This window comes from Ailuropoda melanoleuca, chromosome 1, assembly GCF_002007445.2.
Source record: "Ailuropoda melanoleuca isolate Jingjing chromosome 1, ASM200744v2, whole genome shotgun sequence".
NCBI lineage: Eukaryota > Metazoa > Chordata > Mammalia > Carnivora > Ursidae > Ailuropoda > Ailuropoda melanoleuca.
In genome coordinates, this window is record NC_048218.1 from 82,053,706 (window position 1) to 82,063,113 (window position 9,408).

General features: G+C 40.2%; 1 long non-coding RNA gene across 1 annotated transcript in view; it reads left to right on the plus strand.

Moving 5' to 3' along the window:
• Nucleotides 1-3,992: 3,992 nt before the first annotated feature.
• The window catches only part of LOC109490036, a 21,192-nt gene continuing 15,776 nt past the window's right edge, over nt 3,993-9,408 (plus strand). Inside the window, exons 1-3 of the long non-coding RNA XR_002143226.2 lie at nt 3,993-4,090; nt 4,393-4,464; nt 6,122-6,275. This is a non-coding gene — a long non-coding RNA (uncharacterized LOC109490036). The remainder of the gene's footprint in view (nt 4,091-4,392; nt 4,465-6,121; nt 6,276-9,408) is intronic.

Consider the following 9,408-nt stretch of genomic DNA (forward strand, 5'->3'; position numbering starts at 1 on the left):
ACAGAAAACTAGTGATGGATGAGATCACGGTACACCCGTGTGTGTCTTGTGAAGTTGTTGACATCTATGGAAATGATTCTTTTCTTTATGCCAATATTTTCTTTTGTCTGAATTCATAGCCTTGATTGAATAGGCAGCTTATTGCAAAGACCTCAACATGCTTCCTAGCCAGGCAACCTCAAGAAATGAAACCAAGACAATTCTCAGGCTTAAACGTTTATTAGGAATGTCCACTCCTTTAATGAATTCTCTGCCTAGCTAACTTCCACTCATCCTTCAGGAATAAGCTTAAGTGACTTTTTTTTTCCCCTGAGAAGTTTGGCCTGACCTTCTGTGTTAGGTCGTGTCCCTCTATTACACGCTTTCCTAGTACCCTGCAATTTTCCTTTGCAGCACTCAATACAACTCTGATTAAAAACTGAACTTCATCATTAATGCTTTCGCATCGGACTCTTCAGGTAGAATGTTCGCTGCATGAGGACAGCAACTCTACAGTGCCTAGCAGCATTCCTGGCTCATAATAGGTGCTCAATAAATATTTTTGGAAATGACTCATTTACTCTTTACCCCAGTTTGCGTACAACTCAAAAACAACAAATCGCAATGCAGCAGAACTGCTACGTACACCAGGTTTGTAGATCCAAGAGACGGCCGCAACTCCCAGAAGTCTCTCAAAACCAACATGGGCTTCTCCGTGCAAACGATGGTGCTAGGTTATCTCTTCTTCTTCTTTTTTTTTTTTTTTTAAAGATTTTATTTATTTATTTGACAGAGATAGAGACAGCCAGCTAGAGAGGGAATGCAAGCAGGGGGAGTGGGAGAGGAAGAAGCAGGCTCATAGCAAAGGAGCCTGATGTGGGGCTCGATCCCAGAACGCCGGGATCACGCCCTGAGCCGAAGGCAGACGCTTAACCGCTGCCACCCAGGCGCCCCTAGGTTATCTCTTCTTATTGCGTTCCCTGGCCTCTCCCCATGGCATTTTGGCTCAAAATGAATCCAGCACATCCCATTCATCTGTGTCAGGGCATCTTTACTGTTGCAACTTATTTTCCTCCGGCCAGAGCTCCCTTCATTACTGAGTGCCAAATATGCTGGTCACCATGCCAAGCACTTGGGTTCAAAACATGAAAAGGCATTGACCTTTTCAGGAAAGCAGCAGGCAGCCACGGGAGTGGCAAGGCTGGAGCAGGCGTCATCAGTCTCCAGAGAACCACTGTCTGTGATTATGTCACAAGAACACTGCCCGTTTAGCTTAAAGGATTTGATCTCTGTTAAAATGCCTATCACCCCGGAAGTCATAACTATATTTAGCTATTACCAAGCACTTTTACCTTCTTATGAATGAAGGATCTGAGAGCAGGTTTTGGCCCAGAGGGTAGAGGGACAGGGAATAAGGCTGCTGGGAGGGAAAGGGAGAGGGACAAGACATGCCAGTAAGCTGGGAAGGGGTTAAAGAATCAGCAGCTAGACCTAACATGTCACAGACACAAGGCGATGCTTGATGAGTCAATGGAAGATAAACTGCTTTCTTCAAATTGGCTGAGGGCTTGTCCTACCTTAGGCTGTTCCTTTAGGTAGCTAGCAATTTCTGGTTGGAAAAAAGTTTACGAAATAGGAAACCGATGGCACCAGCTGTGTAGAGTTGATGTCAATCCCAACGACGCCATCCCACTCTAGGGCTTCACAGGGAGAACATACAAAACGTACTTTTCCTTTCCTTTCCTACCACTACGAATTCACCAGGATTTCCATTTTCAGAAATGTTATAACAAGGACACGTGTCCTGTTTCCAAACGTTGTACGTGAGCTTCAGCTTAGATGTGTATGCTGGGTTCTCTTGGCTATTCCAAACACTTAAAAAAAAAAAAAATCAAAGAAACTCCAACAGACTTAAACTGGTCATGAGAACCATGATGATGTTTCAAAAGAGGACACATACCATACCGGTGTCTGACTACTAAGATTCTCGTCTATGTCTATGACTTTTCTATGTCTGAATACTGAGGTTCTTTTCTAATGCTTGCTTACGCGTACTTGCAAAGAACACAATTAGCATACTAATTTGATTCTCTACCTAAAGAATGGAAGATTCTTTTGACACAGACAGCTGTCCATGAATAGCGAGGGTGGCCTGTGGTCAGTTTTCCATCCGTCTGAGAGTAAATGTCCAGACTTAGATATACATTGGATGTATGACCTCAGGCAACCCTCTTACGTTGCTGTTTGCCAGGGTCTTCATCTATAAAATGGAGGCATATCTAATACCTGCCTGATGGGGTTGTAATAAGGATTAAGTCAGTATTTTGCTCACAACAGACATTCCATATTATTTTTTTAAACTCTGCTCTGAATCTGTCTATTCTGAGGAAGTCTGTAGTAGGCCCAGGACTCTCTCATTTGACCTGCCTCTAAAGAGAGAGTAGAGAAAGGTTTTACTAAATGAGTTCTAAGAGAATTCTCTATCTGTGGAGAAGTCACCACTTCTCTTGACCTTGACTCCCTGGGGTATTAACTTCAAGGACAGATGCACAGAGAGAGACAGGGAGTGACTACTGTCTGGGCATGTGTTAGGCCCATTGCCAGTGTCCCTGGCAGCTCTCAGAATACCAGGCTGATAAATCTAAATAACACCAGTTATAATTGCACGACCACAATTTCTGAATTTTGCCCTAGACTGATCTCCCTCTCCCACCCTTTCCCTTCCTTAGACTAGTGGTTCTCAACCTTGGTTACACATTGTAATCATCTGTGGAACTCTAGAATATTGATGCCTACGTCCCATTCTCAGAGATTCTGATTTAACTTGTCCAGGATATAGTATCACTATTGGTCTTTTCTTTTCTTTAAAGATTTTATTTTAAGCAATCTCTACACCCAACATGGGATTCAAACCCACAACCCCTAGATCAAGAGTCACACATTCCACTGACTGAGCCAGCCAGGTGCCTCCAGTATTGGCCTACTTCTTTATTTATTTAAGAAATCTTTTAGAAAGATTTGAGAGAGAGAGAGAGAGAGGGAGCGAGCACACGAGGGGGAGCAAGGGGCGGGGGGTGGTGGTGGAAAGAGAATCCTCAAGCAGACTCCCTGCTGATTGTGGAGCCTCATGTGGGCCTGGATCCCAGGACCCTGAGATCATGACCTGAGCTGAAATCAAGAGTCAGATGCTTAACCAACTGAGCCACCGAGGCACCCCAATTTTGTTTTCAATGTAAAGTCCAAGTTAACACATGCCGATAACATAATCAATAAAAAGACAAACATTTCATCATGGCGAATAAAATGAATTTCAGGTTGTTAACAGTATTTGGTATCTTAAGCTTATTTAAATCCTAGTATAATGTAAACATACTCTGTCTTCCCTTACCCCATACACTTGAGGCTGTTGAGCCCATCGGGTGTGAGGGGGACCAGGCTGAAAGGGGCAGAGCAGTACCATGTGGTCCTATCATTTGCAGAAAGATTCCTAAGAAGCAGAGTTGATTCGGAGTGCCCTTTCGGACCTTGGGTCAGCTCCAGGAATCTAAGCATCTCTTACCATCTATTAGTTCTGCCAGTTTGATTGCCAATTTCATGAAGTGGGTGTTTTTCAACCCCAGTGTCATGAGTGTATCATGGTCAGCTGTGATTGAGATACGTTACAAGAAATGTGAAATAGTAATAAAGCACTGGGGTTTCCACACAACCTATCTAAGAATGAATTCCAGCAAACTCAGGGTTATCCTTACAATAGCACTGCTTTCACTCACTTGTACTCCAATACAGTGTCCTGAACGAGGGAACATGAAGGAGCTACAATTCCTGTGAGGGACTCTCATTTGACGTGAGTGTCCCTGTGGAACAAAGATTGGGGTTTTGCACAAACCAACCTCCCAAGTCAAAGAAGTTCCTCACTGGGCCTCAAGATTGCAGCAGTGCATACTAATGGGGGTGAGAGGAGAGCTGGACAAAGGGGCCTCTCTGTGTTCTGGTGCCCGGTCTCTTTTTTGGGGACAGAGAGGACCTTGTTTTTTTACATTGGAGAAGGAAGCTTGTTTACAAGGTCACATCTTAAGCCATCTCCGAACTGAACATGGAAAAAACATCTTAAGTAATTCTGCTAATCTTTTCTCCTCACAAAAAATCAGTTTATAAACATGTCAAGTGTATACACAATATGTTTAGGAAAAATAAGAACAAAAGCTTTACATATTTGGGGGGGGTCTACTGATACTTGGAGTAACTGTGATGCAACCAGTAATCTTAATGTCTTCTGCTGAATTTGAAGGAATGGGGTACTTCATTTAGTTTTTTTTTCATTTGCTAACCAAACTTGCTAGTTTCATAAAAGAGAAATTACCAGTTGGGTAATTTAGACCAACACTTTGATTTTTTTTTTTTTTCCTTTTCAAGGTTCCTGAGCAGCGGTGAAAATGAGGTTTGATGATGAAGCTTGAAGAAGGGAGAAGGGCTGGGAGAAATATGGTAAGCACTCAATAAATGGTTGTTGGTAGTTGTTATGGTGGTGATGGGATGGTTAACAAATTTTTCCTAAGAAACACTTTCAGAGCTGTGAAGTGGGAAGTACTACCTTGGTTTTCATGAGCTCTGAGCTATTTTGAATATTAATTATGACTTTTTGTGCTTAGAGTGATTTTCTTTTTTCTAGTAAGGAATTTTGAAGCAAAAGAAAGAAAGAGGGATTTATGAAGAGCTCAGTATACTCAAATTGAAATTGAACCTTGTTTTTAATTTTCTTTGTTTATAACAAATTACGTAATTGTTAGGAAATGAAAGGTTCATTTCAACATTCCAGCTTATTAGTGAGTAATATTCATGGAGTCCTTGAAGTTAAATGGACAAAGTATCAAGTAAATTTAAGATCTTATTTTGTTATTTTACAGTACGATGGATCAAATTGGGCTAATACACTTAAAAATATATTTAGAAGATTAGATTTTTCATGGTTATTTGGCAAATGAATTGAAGGACCACTTTTAGACTTCAAACCAAAGGGTGATGGGTTCCTATTACTATCTATTGTTAGTAAGAGTCTCAGAAAATTCATGGATGATAGTTCAAGGATGAATTTCTTACCAAGAGAAAACTGGGAATATTTGGGGGGGGGTGCTTCCTTAACCTTTCAAAGCAACCAACTTCCCTGACTTCCCACAATACATTCCAGAGGGCTGCTTCCTGAGGTTGAATTCTGCAAGGGGTCAGTCTTGACACATGGCCTTTGTCGCACTGCTCACGTTGAAACATGGTGTTTTCCTTTCCCTCCATCTCTTGCTCTTTATATTACACTGATGTTTATTTCACTTGGCTTTTTATTTTCCACTGACCCTAGCCTTGGTGTCAGTATATGAAATCTCAGTTTTTCATTCTGTAGATCATTCCTGGCTCTGCAGTCTTAGATCCATCACTTTTTACTGAGCTTTTATGTCGCGAGAGACAGCTTTGCATTTTAATAAAGTTTCCAATCCTCTAGGGCCCTCTCCCCTGAAACAGCTCCAGCTCCCCAGGGCTGCTGAAGAGTTGAGCAGAGAGAGTAGAAGCTTTTGTGGACAGTGATGCTGATGGCAGATAACTCCAGCTGTCATTACAAGATCATCCAGATAAGGAGGGGACAATCAAGTAGGGCTTATGGTCCACTTGAGTTTTTCTGATTGTAAAACCAGCCATTTTTCAATTTAAATAATTTAAGGATTCCAGCTTCTCTATACTCTAAGGCTCATTTAGCCTCTTATTAGCTAACTGTTTCTCCAGTTCAAGAGGTGGAAAGGAAGAGTGCAGATTTTTTGTTATTGTTAATTCACAGCAGTGGGTAGTGGTGTGTAAATAAAAAATAAGCCGAACAAATTTGATGAGAAGAGAGAATTGAAATCCATACAAGTAAACATACGTGATTTTTAAAAGTTAATTAAAAGGAATAAAAAGGACAAGTACTGCGTGGCCTACCATGTCATCAGTAGGCAAATGACAGAGAGAAGAATTACTTGGAAAATGGATTCCTAGCTAACTAAAAAAAGAAAACAGACTAACAGCTCTTAATTTTAATTTGAAAATCCCAAATTCTCTCCTAAATCCTTTCCTCATTGTATTCTGATAATGATCTTGTCTCACATTGTTCCCGTTGAAGGAACAGCTGGGACAGGCCGGAGAGAAAGAACAAAGTTGCAGTGACCCCGATTCAGCTCAGGACCCGCTTAGAGAGTCACCTGGGACACATCGATGTCAGCACATACAGCCCGGAAACCAGAGCTGCCGAAAGCTCTTCCTTCTCTCTCTTCCTTGTAAGCCTCTTTTTTTTTTCTTTTCAATTTTGCACCCTTCTCTTCTCAAATCTCTGTGACCATAGGCCAGTAGCCTTTATCACACTTCTTTTCAAGCGGTATATACAGGAATTAGCCCTCAAGTCACTCCCTACCATAGAAGAGAATGGGACATCATGGCATTGTCCACTAAGAACGTGGGGGCTTTTCTTGAAATTTTCAGGAGTATCATTTGGACCGTGTCCAGTTGGTCTGTATAGGTATTCTAGTGATGGGACAGGTCTGGAGAACCAAGCAATGTCTACGCCTGTGGGCTGGTCTTTTGTTTAGGAGACACGTGCAGCTCACATGAAGGCACAGATTCCCCAGCATAAAGGTCAGAGCCTGAGAGAGAAGGCTGGATAGCTAATTAGAGAAAATATTTCCTGACCGAGGTAGGACCCATGGTTACTACCAAGAGTTGAAGCTGATACAGAGAAACTCTTTGAATTATTAGAAAAATAATGATGACATGCAGACCGTTAACCAAACAGGCTTCAGTTGACACTCGAAAAAAATCTTATGTGGAAGGTAAGTAACAGCCATTGCTAAGGAGTTACCCTAGGAGAAGAGACCAGGAAATACTGTGTTTTCTTTCCCACTCCCCTCTTTCTAAACAAGAGAAGCCCATCTTTGGATTCCTAGTGAATTATCATTGATTTAATTGCTGATGCATAAGTAGATCTCAGGAAAATATGGGATATCTCTATTCAAAGAGCCAACTGTGAACTTCTAGACTGGTGTTCTGCTCTCCCCGCCCCCCACTCCCCCTTCTCATTTTATAACTAGGGAAAACAAAACAAACATAGCCAGATAAGCTGAGTGCCAGAAACAGCAAATACTGCTTTTGCTCCCCATATTTCCTTTTTCTTTTTTAGGCAATGGGATTGTAAACTCTGTTAAGGTCAGGGGCCCTGATAGATTTACCCAGTACTGTATTCCCAGCATTTAACACTGTGCCTAAATATTTGTTGAACGATCGAACTAATGGGATATCCATTAATATCCTATTCACAAGATGAGGATAAAGAATTGGTAAATTAGAGCCATAAATAACATAAAGATTGCCTTACATCTCTCTCTCTCTCTCTCTCTCAATTTAATCTGCAGAAGTTCTATTACAGGAGAATTTTCCAAAATGCGTTCTACAAAATATTAGCTCTGAAGAATAAAAATCGATTTTTTTTTTCAGTAAAGGTGGGGAGGGTCTATGGAAAATTAGTTTGGGATACTCTAGTATTACAGAAAGTTCAAAGAGATCTTTACAGTATGATCTCTCAGAGTTTTTCAAATACAAATTTTCCCTGTGAATTTCCCAAAGAGGGACATAGCATGCTACATTTCCAAAAAGTATTTGACCATGTTTCTCTTTTACCTGGCAAAGCTTATGGTAACAGTATTCCATAAAACAAGTCTTGGGGAACGTAGCATCTTAATTCAGCTTTACATTCTTCAAATGATCTTTTTTTGGATTTAAGTCCCAAGTAATTTTTTTCCACTGAGAAAGATGCCACTGAGCACAACAGCATAATGCGTAGGTAGTTAACGCTACTGAACTCGATACTTAAAAATAGTTAACAATGGTAAGTTTTCTGTCATGTATTTTTTCACCACAACTAAAAATTTAAAAAACAACAACTCCTTAAACAGTATTTTACTAAGTAAAAAGTGAATTTACCTAAGGGCTGTAATGGTGCACCCAAACTTAAGAGTATTAAAAGGCTTGGCTTTGGTCAACAACATGCTACTCGATTGCATTTACCACCTGGATACTATATCCTCCACACCATCTTGATTTTGAACATGGGGCTATGGATTTCTTAGTGTGTGTTTTTAGTAATACAGCCCAGGACGGCTACATACAAAGACCCGTGACTGTATGTATAGGGAACGTTTATTGTAGTTTATAGTAGAGTGAACTTGAGACTAAGAGACAAGAGTAGGTTACAAAATTGACATTGTCACTGACTTATTGGGGCCCCCTAAGTAAATGCTGCTTTCCTTATGTATAAGATGGCCTCAGTCAGCAAATTTTTACTTTTTTGCCTCTAGCATGAGATTCCCTTCTTCCGTGGAACTCTAATAGTCACAGCGCATAAAAGCAGAGATGCTCTGGTCTCAAGGAGGTGGGAGGCCACTGGGCCTCCCTTCCCCCATGGCCCTGAGTATCCCCAAAGAGCCTAAGAGCTCAAGGGAACACAGTTTGAAAACCATGAGGCTAATCTTTAGGATTCTTTCCAAGTCTTACTTCTGCCACCAGGAGTTAAGATTGCAGTAGAAAAGAATTTTTGTGTGTCCATATTAAAGCCTCTAATTTTATACCGACCCACAGAGAATTCAGCTCTTCTAGAATATAGAACCCTGCCATACCACATGTGGCAAGCACCTTTTGCATGTCAACATTTATTTTAGATTAAAAAATAAGATAGAAAAAATATTACCACAATATACTCTTCCCTCATTCACTTTATAGATTCATTTCAAGATATAGACTTGACGGTAAATTAAAATTGAATGCAAATATTGTCACTGAAAAGTTGCCCATTTATATGGTTTTCTCAGCCCCTCTCAGTTTTTAATGGGCAAGGTTTTGCTAAAAACAAAAAGTGTTAATTACATAAATATGTGTATTCTTTTCAAAGCATTACACTATATTATGGTTAAAAAACAATAGAGAAATGAATGCAAAACTATTTCAACAAAAACACTGCTTCTGGAGCAGCCTTTAAAATTATGACATGTTTACTGGGAAAATGCATTACTCATGACAGGGTTACAAAAGCAATATTAACCTTCTTGAAATTTAATAGCAAAGTCAGACATGTAAAAATCAGTACCAGACGTGGTAATATGACTACTTTTGTTAAGATTGTACATTGGATAAAACAGATATTTAAAGCTATATTAAGATGTGGGTAAATAAAGAGTCGGTTAGAAGATTCCCAACACACAAGCATCACAACTAAAATCATCATGCAGATTGTTCTAAAGATAGCATCCATGGAAATAAAACACCGTGTGCTTTCTTTTGCTCCTGTTATTTTGGGCACTGTTGCTATTGCAATTTTGTACTGGGTGTCAGAAATCAAATTTGCCCTTAAAGATACATATGTCT